The sequence below is a fragment of the Streptopelia decaocto genome (assembly GCF_964273445.1).
Source record: "Streptopelia decaocto genome assembly, chromosome: 1".
Classification (NCBI taxonomy): Eukaryota; Metazoa; Chordata; class Aves; order Columbiformes; family Columbidae; genus Streptopelia; species Streptopelia decaocto.
This window is the reverse complement of record NC_138663.1, coordinates 86,406,022-86,420,798: the sequence shown is the minus strand read 5'-3', so window position 1 is coordinate 86,420,798 and position 14,777 is coordinate 86,406,022. Positions and strand designations below refer to the sequence as shown.

The following is a 14,777-nucleotide window of genomic DNA, read 5'->3' as shown; positions in this document are numbered from 1 at the left end:
CTTTAATTTTAAATGTTAGAAAAGCAACAGCTGGAAAGCCAGCAGAACAGATGAACTGGTTCAAATTACATCTTTAAATGTGAAATGATCGACCAGCTTAGGGAAAATAGTTTTACAAGCAATAAAAAAATTAAAAAAAAAAAATAACACAACTGTACAATTATAAGCAGCTCCTTCGCAGACCAACAATGAAAGCTGCTTGAGATGCAATATGAGAACAGACACCATACTGCCCTTCAGGTCATCTGAAGCAAGATGAGTGGCAGTTTGGTTAATCAGATACCTCCTTTACATCTTAAAAGACTGGTGTTTGAACATGGCAGATATGTTCTGATAAGTGACCTCTAAAAAGCTAACTTAAAAGAATGTATAATTCATACTGTTCCCCCAAGGGACAAGCCTCTTACCTTTCACTTTCTCTTTTTTTAAAGATGTTTAAATAAAATTTAGGACAAGCAAGAGAATTTTAATCAGTTCATTAATCCAGCCTTTGATAGAACAAGGTGATCAGGATTCACAGGTATAAAGGTAACTTAAAGCTAGTCACCTTGTTAGGTGTTGGTCATGTTTGAAGGCAGTAAGCTCATAACTCAGGAGATGCTCTTACTGTTGTCAATCAGGTGATGTATATTCAGCACTGAGGTGTTCCCTGTATCTAGTAGCTTGTTAAATCCTGTTCCTTTGATCTTTCTGGGTGTAATCAGTCAGTATCCTCACTCCCTGTACATAATTTTAAAAGAATGCAATTTAAAACAAATTATATTGATAGCAAATGAATGTAACTCTGCTTTATATCTTAGGGCAAAAGAAATACCTGTAGCTTTTCAGAATCACCTAAAAGAAAACAGAGATAACAAACTTCTGTGGGGAGCTTGTAAGGTGAGGATAAAAGGTAAAGTCACCAGTAAAGCTTTCCATCTTTAAAAATCAAGAAACAGTGAAGATAAAGGCCTGGTGGATCTCTTTCAGTCTGAGATAAGCAGAAAGGTACTTTAAAAATGCATAAATCCACAGGAGCTGGAGGGACTGGATTTCTTGCAAATCTGTTAAACAGAACCAAACTAAAAATGTGAAAAACAAAACATTATATAAGGGAAGATGGTGGACAGGCTTTAAAAAACAAAAAAAAATTGATAATATGGCAATTTCTTCAAAAGGGACAGCAAGGAACATCTGGTAACATGTTGAGAAGAGATGCTGGGCGATTTGAGACCAAAAGATTTTATTGATCTCAGGTTGACTCTCCAAATGCCAACAACTTTTAAATTGCTTTAAGGACTTCTTTCCCACAGAACCACAATAAAAATACAGGATTCTTGGATAACTCACTTAAAAAGAGGAAGTGAGTACTATCATCAAAAGTCTGAGTGTAAAAGAAGGCAGCAGGAAAAGATGCTTTTAGGACCAAATACTGTGTCATTAGACCTTTTTATCAAGTTCATACAAAGAAGATGTTGTTTCTCTTCCAGAAGAAACAAATAAACTAAAATTTTAAAACCCAGATAGTTGCAAAGCTTGAAAATTATACATGTTGGACTTCTTGTCTCTGGGTGTAGAAATATATTTGATTAAATAGAGCAGGAATTAAGTAATGATTCTGAAGATATGTTGAGGACTTGCCCTTACGCTCTATGAAGATCTTACAGCTCATCTGTTAGTGGATTGAGGGGAAGACAGTTGATGAGGCCCTGCTGACAGCTGATAGCTCTTCATTTTGGGCATGAGGAATTAAGCAGAATTCTCAAAATAAAGCAACTGGGGGACAGATCAGAGACAGAACCCGCAATGACTGTGAAGCTTGTAGCACAGGATGCCTCATAAGCAGTGGTGTTCCAAACATGCCCATATAGCTCAGCTTCTGCAGTTGCTACACATAAAATTGTTAGTCAAGATAAAAGAAAAGCATTTGGTTTCTGCATTTCCCAAAAAAAATCTCAGACACAAAATTATCACAGCCTAAAGATTCAATGAGTTACCTGGATATCTCAGGTCTTCTAATATGTTATAGTGTATTAATCTGGTCCAAAGTATAAAATAAATTTAAAAAAAAAAAAAAAAAAAAAAGGAGCTTCAAGAAATGGGGCAAGAACACAGGTTTCTGAGATGGGCTAAAAAAACTTGTGGAAATGAATTTTACTCACATTATTTTCCATTTTCACTACTTGTATGTGTACCAGACATCATTCTACAGACTTGAAAAGCTGTTGTCATGAATTTCATCTGGCAACAGACAGAGCCAAAAACGAACAGTTCTGTACTGTTGAGGCCTCCCACAATGGGAAATCTTACAGGCTTGGAAGAGGGGGGCATTATTATAGAGCTCAGCTGAAATAAAAAGCTCAGCTGAAGAATGTTTTCTATTTGTTGGCAAAACCATATTTGTAGACTGATACAGAATGAGAATGTTGTGAGGAAATTTCTGAGATGACTGCTGCCTAAGAAAAGGAGACTAAGGACAAAAACAAATTGAAGCCACCTCTTTATTCAGCCTTCCTTTATATACAAAGATAAACAGGAAAAGCTGCTTTCCCTTCGGCTTGCCCCATTTACCATCTTGGTTAAAAATAAAGAATTCCTACTTCAATCTAATGTATAGTTCTACTAGCATTACAACAGCTGTCACCCATTTAGATTAACTCTTCTGAGGAGGATATCAAATCTTACAAAAAGATCTGATAATAAGGTAAGAATTCCTCTCTTCTATCAGCAATAGCAACCAGCAATAATCACTTAAGAGCTCTTGTCTGACTTTTTTGACCTTTTCAGCAACTGACACAGATGAAGTCAAGGCAAGATGGAATAATTTCTAAAATATATGTAATTTTCATGGACAAATACATACATCAATACAGGGAATGAGAGAGAACACATAAGCTACTCATCTTCCTGGCATAATTTGCTTGAAAACAACTTTAATGATATAGTTGCATCTATGTATTTGTCTCAGTTGCAAGTTAATATATATTCTGTAGCAACGATTTTTCCCACTGGAGAACCTCTTGAGACACAAGCTCCTTTTCTGTCATCCCGGCTTGCACCAGGAGTGGATGTGACCAGAGCTGCTGTAGCTCTCATAGCAGCCAGCAACATCCCCTTGGATCTGCTGGGCTGCCTGCTGCTCACATGGAGTTCACTTGGTGCAGAAGGAAGAGAGGATGTCCCTCTTGCTGTGAGACCATACATGTGAAATGATCACATGTGGAAGATAACAAGTCTCCTCCTTGAACTGGCTCCCTCCTTTCCGCCTTAAAGATGCAGCCTGCTAATTCTGGGACACCTTGGTAACAGATGGAGAACCTCAAGGGGTTGCATTTCCAGGAATTAGTCAGCAGAGGAAAAAGTGCTTGTGAATCCAGATTCTGTTCTTTACTTACACAAAAGGCAGAAATTCACCAGATAATAAGCCAAAGTCCCCAGCCATGATATTTTACATTAATAATATTGAATATTTACGTATTGCACATGCATTATTCACACATTACTTTCCTCTATATTTATTAACAAGTGTAATTCTTCCATTATGCTAATTGTATCATGTTAATGATTTTGTGAATCTTTAATATCTTGGTTTTCAGTTTCTGCATATTCTAGCTGTGTTTGGGGCTTTTTTTTTTCACTTGTCTAGATAGAAAATTGTCTTTGGTTTTGTTTTTATTTTTCTCTTTAATGGAAGGTAAATAGCTTAGGAAGTGCCTGGTGTGATGATCATGTGCCAAACAACATCTGGAGAGAATTATCAGCAGTAATGTTGCTGTAGGCAAGACGGTCTAAGAGTATAAGCATGGTGAGTTTTCTAGGGAGAAGCAAAGAAAGAGGATTCTGAAACAAAAGAGGGAAGCTGAACGGTTGGGGAAGAGATATTAAGAAACTAGCTGAACAGAAAGTAGCTTAAAGTATGCAGGAATAAGCAAGAAGGAGCATGGTTGATGTACCCAAATAAACTGTTTAATGATGGGTACTTCTTCCTAGCCAGGCAGTTACACCCTTGACAAAATGGTGTCTCTGGCCGGGAATCTTCTTCTAAGCATTTCATCCTGATTTGCTTCTCTGAAAAAAAACAGAGTGTGTACAAGAAATCCTACAGTGCCTTAATAGACCAAGGAAGCAAAAAGCACTAGATGTGCAAGACCAAATTAAAGCCTCAAGACCACGTCTCAAGTTCTTGTAGATTACTGACAGGCAGTCATTAGCACACAGAAAAGATAAAGCCTGGTCTGACCTCATTTGTATGGCTTGTACTGTGCAATTTTTGCTTTTATTGAACAAAAAATAAAAATAATTAATTACACAGACAATGCTTATCTCACTGCTGTTCTACCCAGTTGGCTACTGTATTCTTACTTCAGTCTTTCTGGGTCAGCCTCACGTAGTAACAAAAATGGAAAATTCAGTCAGGTCACTGGAACTGATTTATAGCCACAAGAATGTGGATTTTGTCTTTGTTTTCCTTTACACTATTTCTCTTTCCCCTTTTCTCTACAGTAATTTTTTGAAGATTTCTTTCCCTAATATTATTGGGCTTTATGTGCCTGTTACTGCAAAGAGAGATACAACTAACTTCAAAGACTGGTCCAACTGCAGTCGTGGCTTGCATAGTATTGGTCTCGCCTGCTGAGCTCATGAAAGCACAGTTTCATCTGTTTTGTGGATCAGGCTCTTGACCTGCCATAAAAATAAATGCTATCTTCTACAGTTATTAAATGGTAGACTGTTTCTTGTTACTACTGTGGGATAAGAGTCTATTCCATATGCCTGTCATTAAAAATAATAAATTGGATTCCCTTATCTTATGGAGATCTCTTATTTTTTCCTCCTGTTTTGGTCTCCTGTCCATTTCCACATAGTCTTGCTGACAGACTCGCACAGTTCAGGTGAAAACAAATTACAGCAGCCTTTTTCCCTCTGATAGTAGTGACACTAGCAGTTCACACCATCATTTAGTGCTCCACTTTCCCCAGAGCACTGTCTGAACACGTGAGGAAAGTAAGGTAAAAAATCCTGCACAATACAAGAGGAAATAAAATTCCATACAAAGATGGTATTCCTGCTACCCTTTTTCATCATTAATACATTAATCAGTTGTTTAATACACTGACATTTTGTGTTGCTCTTTGTTAATTATTTTGTGTATATTCTTACTCTGCCATCAAACTGCAAGTTTCTATTTGTATAATGATATAGCCGAGCAGGATCTTGAGCATTTTGGAGGCTGAACACTTTTCCAATAACAATGTTGCTGTTCTGAAATAATCAATTATCACTAATATTTTCCAGGTGGTCACTTTATTGGCATACAGCTGATACTTAATAAGAGTCTTGATACTCCAGACTTTATTCCTTATGCTGCCTCCAGTGAGCATTACTCTTCACAGTGATTGCACAAGGCACAGAACTGTTTTTCTGCCTAGTTATTCAACAAATATTTCCATCAAAATAAATCTACCTCCTTCTACTTCCATGTAAACTGATTAAAATAAGTTTATCATTTTGAAGGATAGAAATTCACAGGTTTTGCTGCCCCAGAGAATGTCTTTTGTCCTATCCCACTCCCAGATGCCAGCCATTAGGAATTATTAACATAAGTCTCCTTCTAACTATCAAAAACCAAGCAAAGACACATTAATGGCTATTGTGATTAAACTAGGACTTACGTAAAATAATGTACAGGCAACGTCTTCAGCAGGGAATGTGGCTGGCACTAATACCCAGATCCACAAAGGTATTTAGACACCTAAAGACTCCATTGATTTTACACCATTAACATCCATTGCAAATAGTCACACACATACTCTTCAGGATAAGAAATCGCACAAAGGCACTTTCTGTCCTGAGATTTTGTCCTTTTTACCCTTTTTTATGGTTGCCTTGTTTCCTTTCATTCTGAATTATTCTTCTACCAAAAAAAAAAAAAAAGTTTTAAACCCCTTACTTCCTTTCTAATAAAAAAAAAACCACATTATACTGTATTTCAGATTGTCCCCTTAAAGTCTTATGCTATTTTATGAAAAGTAAAGCCTCTCAATATATATCTGATTGCTGTGATCATATTTTTCCTTCACACTAGCCACCATGATCTTATTTTCATACCTGAAGTTCTGTTAGTCAAACACATTAAAATGTGCTAGAAAGTTGTGTTGTAAAATACAGTGTGAATTAATTAGAAGTGTGCATATGCTGAGATGCTATCCAGGAACATTTCTCAACTTTTTTTACATCATTGGCCACTTAGACCCTTTCAAAAAAGAACCACTCATGGATCGAAACAGCTGATGTTGCCGTAACGGTTTTCCCCTTACAATTGGATAAAAGTTTACCAAATATTTAATTTTTATTTATTACTGATATTACTGCTATTTTCATATCTTCTTTTCTTGCTCACAACTGTACCTGTGTTTTCAGGATGACACATAAGTCCAGTCCCACTGCTATCAGGTATAAGGAGTGCTCCCATTAACTGTAATCTCGCTACCATTAACTATAATACATATGGAAGGTAGCTCAGTCACAATTACATGGAGAGTCATTTGAAAAACCTATAAATTAACATTATTGGTGGTTGTAGCTCTGTTAATATTGAATTCATGTGCTGAGTATCTCTTTATATTCCCTCCATAGTATTTCCATGCATTGTTCCACTCTCTCCCCAGTGTTCAGCTAGGACAATGGGAGAAAGTAGTTCCACATTTCCATCTAGCTATACACAGTCAGAGTCAGCCCATGCATTCTTTTTTTACTATTTTTCCCCCCAAAAAAGGCTCCCAGGGCAGGAAAGGAATGCTGGATCAGGTCTGTACATAGTCGAGTGTTCCCTAGCATCCCACAGAGGGATGTTGTTGCTATTATTTTAACAGCAGATCTCTGCTGTTGTTGCTATTTTAATGGCAGATTTTAAAGCTTCCGCTGACACTGGTACAGACTCTGAAGCTCAGCTAGAGAAATAGAGGTGGCGAGCAGATGGTGATACAAAGGAGGAATGTTGTATCTATAAATATTCTGGTGAAATTCATATCCAGTGTTCCACACAAAAGCCAACAAACTATACTAAACCCTTAATATGGGGTTTAAATTAGTCTTATGTGGTAAAATGAGTTCTTAATCTGGATTTCCCTGCCAGGAAGATTTTCACTCATAGGATGTAACTATTTATATCAAACCACTGAAAAAAATTATGAAAGGTTAATTCTGTACTAATTACCATTAGAAAAATGTTAACATTTACCAAATAAGGGAAATGTTTTCTTGCAAGTGGCCGGGGCTTCTGAAATAGACCAATGGAAGAGACAGTGGCAAAGGCACAATGATCTCCAGGAAAATGCTGCTGAATGGTTTGTCAGAGTCAGCATTAAGGTAATATTACAGTACAAGAGTTGAATGAGTTACAATTCAAATCTCCTTCCAGAAAAATCAAGCTAGTAATGACATTCATAAAACCCCAAACTATTTTTGAAAAAAAGGCAGATTAACCCACAAAACTTCTCAAAACAAGAGCTAGGACTGTACCTTTGCATTCAAATGGCATTCTTTATTTCATCTTTAGTATACTTTAGATATCAGATAATGGGTCTCTCACACACACAGGTTTATTTGTCATGGATTGAACACTCAAATACTGACTGAAACAAAATGAACAGGATCAAATACAACTTGTCCTGAGTTTAGTTTAAGGTTAAGCAGCAAGTAAGTAGCAAGACTTGTCGCCAAGCTCAGCTCCCTACTGTTCACACCCTCTGCCATACAGGAACACAAAATCACAGAATTACAGAAAGGTTGGGGTTGGGAGGGACCTCTAGAGGTTATCTGGTCCAACCCACCAAAATGTACAGGGGTAGATTGTCTGTCTGTGTATCAAATGTTTTAGCTGTATTTCTTAAGATATTAGGCTCACAGTAGACCATCAGCTGGTCAATTTTACCTTTCCATTTAATATTCTGGACCGACTGATCCAACTTCATATTCAACCAACTTTGACAGAGGGATAGAGGTCTCAAAAAAATTACATTTCTACAAATTCTGTGAAAATCAATGGCTAAACAGAAAAGGGAGATCCAAATTAGCACACCAACTAAGAGGTTCACTTAGCTACTTGCTTGATGTGCTTGTCCAAGCAGAACATCTTGAGCCAGGAGCCATACAGAGAAAATGCTACCCTTTGCCTGGCTGTAGGAGTTGGGACAGAAATTGCTGGTATATTAAGGGACAAGTATGTGGCGCTGAAAATGTTGATAAACAACAGGATACAGCCATTGGGGAAGGGGTAGGAGGAACTGGCATTTCAGTGATGGGGACATCAGGACATAATGCAAGTCATTTGTCTATCTGCTTGCAAGAAGCTTGCTTCTTTCACCTGAATGCTCTTTGGAAGTCATCAAGAGTTCAGGGCCCAGAAGAACAAAACTAGGCCTTTGGAGTGGAAAATTCTTATAAAATGTTCCTAGAGTGCTGCTATGCAGTTGTTCGTGGTTGGTTTTTTTTTTTTATATATATAAGATCTAAACACTAACATCTCACCTGTGCTCTGCAGATGGCTCCTAGTAAAATAGCTGCACCACTGTGTGGGAAGAGAGAACAAGAAATAAAGATTGTCTCTCTTCTCCATAACTTTTCTGCAACTGAAGTAAAAAAAATCAGTAAAAGCAAAACACCTTTCCCCAACTTTTCTCTCAGATTGATACCCAGAAAGAAAAATTATTTCTCACCTAACAGCTCAGTCCCCTATTATTCCCATCCTTCATGTTGGGCCTGATAGATATTTGTGCACTGACTTAGCTAGATATGTAAGATAACGGCACATTTGCAGTCTTTGTCTCAACCAGCTCTAGCACAAGTTAAAAGTAACAAGCTGTGGCTAGATGAGATTTTTAATTATGTCCCTGCATGCCAGTATCATAGTTTAAATCTTGATGGCATTTTTGAAAGCATATAAGTCATTTAAGCACACATCTTTTTCACTTTCAAACACAGTTTAAGAGTTTAGATTCAAGTGAGTGTGTGAATTGCATCCAATAGATTTTCCAGCTCCCAATGGCTTCAGTGAAATTATTTTTCTGAATAAGGATGTATGAGGGATCATAGTTTCATTTTGTTTAACATTCTGTCTTGCATTGCCACCATAACAAGTGGCTTAATAAAACCCGCAATTTCTAAATGGATTTATCTTTAAGTTCCATCATTAAAACTGCTAAATATGCAAAACAAGATCATGCACCAGGGTAATAAAAGCAAAGTCCCACTGGAGTTCGATGGCAAGCAACAAAAGGGCTTGACAGTTTTAGATTGAAAGGAAAGTATAGAATGAAAATAAAGAATCTGATTCCTCACCTTACAACTATAATAATTTCAATACATGCTATATTACTAGCTATTTCTGCTTAAACGTATACACTTATAACTTGAAAAATTACATTCCTCTCTGAAGGGTTTGTCCCTTACCAGAGTTACACATCACATCTAGCATTTCTATAACTGACGTATTAAAGAAATATATTTTACTCTACATTGTTTACTTTGTGCCACGGACAAAACTCTGTGCAGTTTCCATTTCCTCTACAATTAGGCCCTGATCCTACAAACACATAACTGTGAGCTCACCTTTCCTGCTGGGAGGGATTTTGATGGGAGACCCGCCGCAATAAGGGACATGAATACATTTTGGCGGGATCGGGGCCTCAGATAGCAAGGAGGAAACTGGCTAACAGAAACCACCTTTGCAAACACAAAGAGGGAAAGATCCCAGGAACAAAAATTAAAGTTTTATACACTTTCAAATGCCAGCCAAAGTATTTAAAGAGAGCAGAAACTGGCCGACTTCAGAGCTAATCATTTTTTTAAAATCCAAGTTGAGAGTGTTCCTTTAAGGATTTATGGCATGGCACAGCCCAGTGTTTGTTTAGTTTGGCTTGTACTAAATAATTATTTTCTTCTGCTAAGAGATGCAGTGACTGAAAGTACAACTTCTTCCTCATAACTGTTTGCTCCCACGCTAATGAATATTTTCTTTCCAGCTTCTGCCCTTGCCTTGCTCATGGATGTAAATGATGCAGGAATTTCTGCTGCTCTGCTTCAGTTTAGCAGAGTGATAATCTTAGGCAAATGCTTGCAATCTGTCTTTCATTACAAGAGTTTTTTGCACTTCTGTTTAACATGGGGAATTCCTTGAATTGCCCTTCTAAGAGAGGATTTCACCTCCACTTTTGCCTGGAGCGAAACCCTTGCTGTCACTAATATATCTGCTGGATAAATTGTAAAGTTCTTGTTGTCAAGTGGCTCTCACCAAAGACAGCAGACAGTTCAGCCTTCATCTCCTAAACATTAGGTACTTGGTGCAACCTTAACTGGATAAATCAATCTATAAAATTATGCTTCTCCTGTTAAAAAGCAAGGCATTTTTTTTGCTGTCCTATACAAAAGCAGGTGTTTAAATTCCTTAGTAAAATGAAAGTAGCTTTTCTTACCAAATGCCTGAAACCTCTTGCAGAGCATGATTCTCTTACTTCTAACCTTCAAATCTAACACTGGTGTCTAATACTTGCTTCCATAACAAACAGTAAATGCAAAATAAGATCAGACAAGACTGATATTTCTAAAAAATTTCAAATATGTTAAATGTCTAAATTCATTATTTCAGTGGATCTAGAAAAAGATTAGACTACATTCTTATTAATATACATATATATATGTACAAAGTATTATTAGTATAATATATACATGTACATATTGTAAATCTGTCTACCTAGAGAGGCTTATACATGCACACAATATGGAGAAAGTATATAACAAGTGAAATTTGAACACAAATTCTTTCCTATTCAGTATTAGAAAGTCACTTTTTCTGAACTAGTAAGAGCAGAAGTTATTTCTTCCCTGCAAAAAAAATCCCCAATTCTTAAACAAAATAAATTCTAGGGAAAGAGAGAGAGAAAGAAAGTAAGAAAGAACTACATTCACTAAAAATAGGGAAAATTAGATACTTGGTATAAGTCATTGTCACTGTTAAGCTTTTGTTTAAATAACATAACAGGATGGGCTAGAGTTCTCAGCTGCTTGTTGAATCTGGCCCCAAATAGGTATCTGCAGACTCTTCTGGAGAGAAACAAATAAACAAATATTTAAAATTACTTTTGAAAGTCATTTCCTCATAAAAAATAGCCATTATATCTGTGCGAGAGTAGCCAAAGTTTAACTGAAGAAAATGAAACTGTTAGATCTCCAATTTTACAGATCGCTTGTGTAAGGGATTCAATCACTGTCTGATTCCTGTCCTTTCCTTGTTAAATCAGGATGCATTTCAAGCCAAAATTTGAAATGGGAGTTCTGTTACTTTTAATTTCTCTGCAAACTCTGCAAGCTAAGCCTTCAGCTTCCTCTCTGCACCCACAAGTGCAAAATTACTGCTTTCTTTTCTCTTGTTTATTTTTAAGATATACAAGATGCAAGGGATTTTCTCCCCACATCCTAGACAGAGAAAGAGGAAACATGTCTCAGGAAATTCGATATTATTTTTCACAAAATATTTCTTCATAAAATGGAGATTTAACCTATAATTCATTGTGCACTGAAACAACACAAAACCCCTGATATACTTCATGAAACTTTTGCTATTTCTTTATCCTTCATTTGGGGATTGAAACTGTACTGAAATGTTGAGTTCCTACTCCAATATTGTTGACCATACCTTTGAATTTATTATTAAATTATGTCAAATTCAGACCACAAGTAAAATGCCGACAGATCCTGACTGAAGTCTCGGTTTCCCTAATGATAGAGATACCAGGGAAGAGTTAAGAGCATCTGACCTGTCCTCAAAGAATCTAAGTCTAGCATAAGCAATTACAGTCACATCTTAGTATGTACATTGGAAAAAGTTTAGCCAACTGCAGTGTAAACAGTTGGTGTGAATGTTGTCTTATTAAAGGAAAGTGACTAACCAACACCACCTTGAAAATACTATTCTTTGTACAACTGCAATGTCCCAAAGCCCTGGATGTGGATTGACACTCCACTGTACTGTTAAACGTAATGAAAGGAGATAATCGGGCTGTCCCAAAGATTTGACACTCCAAGTACACGCAACAACCCAAGTGCTAACCAGGAATCATCTCTTGCTTCAGAAATAAAGCCAGATAAGCATCCTGATTTACAGGAGAAAAGTCTTGACTCAAATGAGTCAAAAAAAAAAAAAAAACGCAACCGTGAATCTGGAGTAAAGAAAAAAGAAAGTGGAAAATGGGGTGGGGGAAACCTCAAAAGGAGACAGTTTTATTTTTCAGGAAAGAAATACAAAATAACTAGTATACACTTCATTAGATGACCATAACAATAATAAGCTTTTTCCTCCCACTTTTCTGCACAGCAAACATCACTATGTAAATACTAGAGTGAATACAAGTATCTGAGATGTAATTATTTATATTTTAATTGAGGATTGTCAAGCATTTTCATGAATACTCAGAAGTTATCTGAATATTCATAAATATAATGATTAAGGGTCAGTTCGCAAATAAATATTCTCATTCAACTACAAATAATTGTAATAAGAAACCATTAATACTATTCGTAAGTCTTAATTAAAAGAACAAGTAATTTCTAATAAATTTTGCTGCTGTGCAGACAAGCTGCCTTCCTCTTCCCTCTACTTACGTTCCCAAGAAAGACACAAAAATCAATGAAATACCAGTTAGATAATTCACGTGACCAAATTATCTGTAGTAGCTGACTATCACAAGTACAGGTTTTTTACTTCCTTAACAATAAGAAACTTGTTATGCATAATTTAATTAGCAATTACAAACTGCCTCTAGGTGTACCTATATAATAAATAACTATAGTCATTGCTATAATGACTACCATGTTCTTTCAGGCGCATAAAAAACTTCTGTATACCAACAATTTAAATATTAGTAATATAAAGGACTGAAATCTCTGATTTTTGCACACAATGGAAATCAATAATGTACAGTCAATGAAACTGTATAATAAAATAGACTTAAAACAACTCCATGTGAAACATCTATTGTTTATAAAAAGGCTGAAGTCCTGAATGAAAGTAGCTAAAGGAGCAAATAGGATTTTAAACATTATTCTAAAATATCTTATGGAGCTCACTTTAAGAGAGAAAAATTCATCTAGAAGACTCTTTCTAATTTTTCCTGAAATTATAGGTTTTTTTCACATCAAAACTTGGAGAACAAAGACCATGAGAATAAACCCTGGGTTTTTTTGCTGAAAAAATCTGCTTGATTGAAAGGTTTTCCCCTTTTTTTTTCCCCAGACCTCCTATATACCAAAACCATACCAAACGATTAAGTGTTTGTCTGGTATAATGTACTCAGTTTCCTTCATAAACTATTTTGAACAGTCTATTTCATTTATAGAAATCATGCCATTTATTATTTTGGAAAAAGAAAAAAAAGGAAAAAAAAGAAAGAAAAAGAAAAAGAAAAAGAAAAGGAAAAAGAAAAAGAAAAAGAAAAAGAAAAGGAAAAAGAAAAAGAAAAAGAAAAAGAAAAAGAAAAAGAAAAAGAAAAAGAAAAAGAAAAAGAAAAAGAAAAAGAAAAAGAAAAAGAAAAAGAAAAAGAAAAAGAAAAAGAAAAAGAAAAAGAAGAAGAAAAAGAAAAAGAAAAAGAAAAAGAAAAAAGAGAAAAAGAAGAAAAAGAAAAAGAAGAAGAAAAAGAAGAAGAAAAAGAAAAAGAAAAAAGAAAAAGAAAAAGAAAAAGAAAAAGAAAAAGAAAAAGAAAAAGAAAAAGAAAAAGAAAAAGAAAAAGAAAAAGAAAAAGAAAAAGAAAAAGAAAAAGAAAAAGAAAAAGAAAAAGAAAAAGAAAAAGAAAAAGAAAAAGAAAAAGAAAAAAAGAGCAAACAAACAAAAATGAGGTTACCCAGATGCAGGGGTAGTGTCTGAAAATAGTTTCTAATTCCTCCTGATGCCACAGGCAGCCGGTGGGTAGGAGAAGAGGCCCTGAACCACCTCCTTTCCTGCCTCTTTCTCCTCTGTCCTCCCCCACAGTGATCCCCATTTCTGTCTGCTTTTCTACTCCTTTTTGACCCTATTAACTTTTCTTTTCCTGATTTCACCATAATTTCATCCCCAGGAGGACAGTGTACACACCCGACTCAACATGAAAATGAAGCTAACGTAGTGGTGACCTGTTCCATTCACTGGTGCATTATGCCCCGTGTTCCAGCCAAGGGAGCTCCTCAGAGCAGTATGGGGCACCCAGTCCTGATGCACAGCAGTGGCAGAACTCCTCCTTAATTTTTTTATTCCTCTACCACCTCTCAGCCCCAGGACAAGTCAGCACCTGCAGAAGCCCTGGAACATCCCAGTCCAATCAGTGTCTGTGGTCACAACCAGGGACAGGGCATCTGACGTGGTAAAAGGACAGAGGCAAAAAATGCCCCAGTCATTTTTCATCCCCTTTTGGGGCTGAACTGCTATTTGTTTTTAAAGGCTCCAGCCATACTGAATTACTTGCTCTTGAGTCCTGTATGTACCCAGTCAAACCTCTCTCCATTTTTTTTAAATCAATTATTCTTGAATTACCCTGGATAAATGATGCTCAGCACCTTAATGTAACTCAAGCAATCAGTCTTGAAACACTCTGAATAAGCAGTTGCTTCACAATTGAATCTTTCATTCCAAGAGGCAGAAGGGGAGGTTCTTTCCTAAAGCTGCATTATATGTTTTCACAAAAGCTATTAATTATTGTCCATTTCGGTAACAGCATACTGCTAGTCACCTCCACAGCCACTTTCCCTTTCCCCAGCCCAGGCACAATTTCCTG

At 36.3% G+C, this 14,777-nt stretch overlaps 1 protein-coding gene across 2 annotated transcripts in view; it reads right to left on the bottom strand.

Annotated features, from left to right (window-relative positions):
- The window catches only part of TBX15 (T-box transcription factor 15), a 99,166-nt gene that overhangs the window by 72,207 nt on the left and 12,182 nt on the right, over positions 1-14,777 (bottom strand). The window lies entirely within an intron of this gene.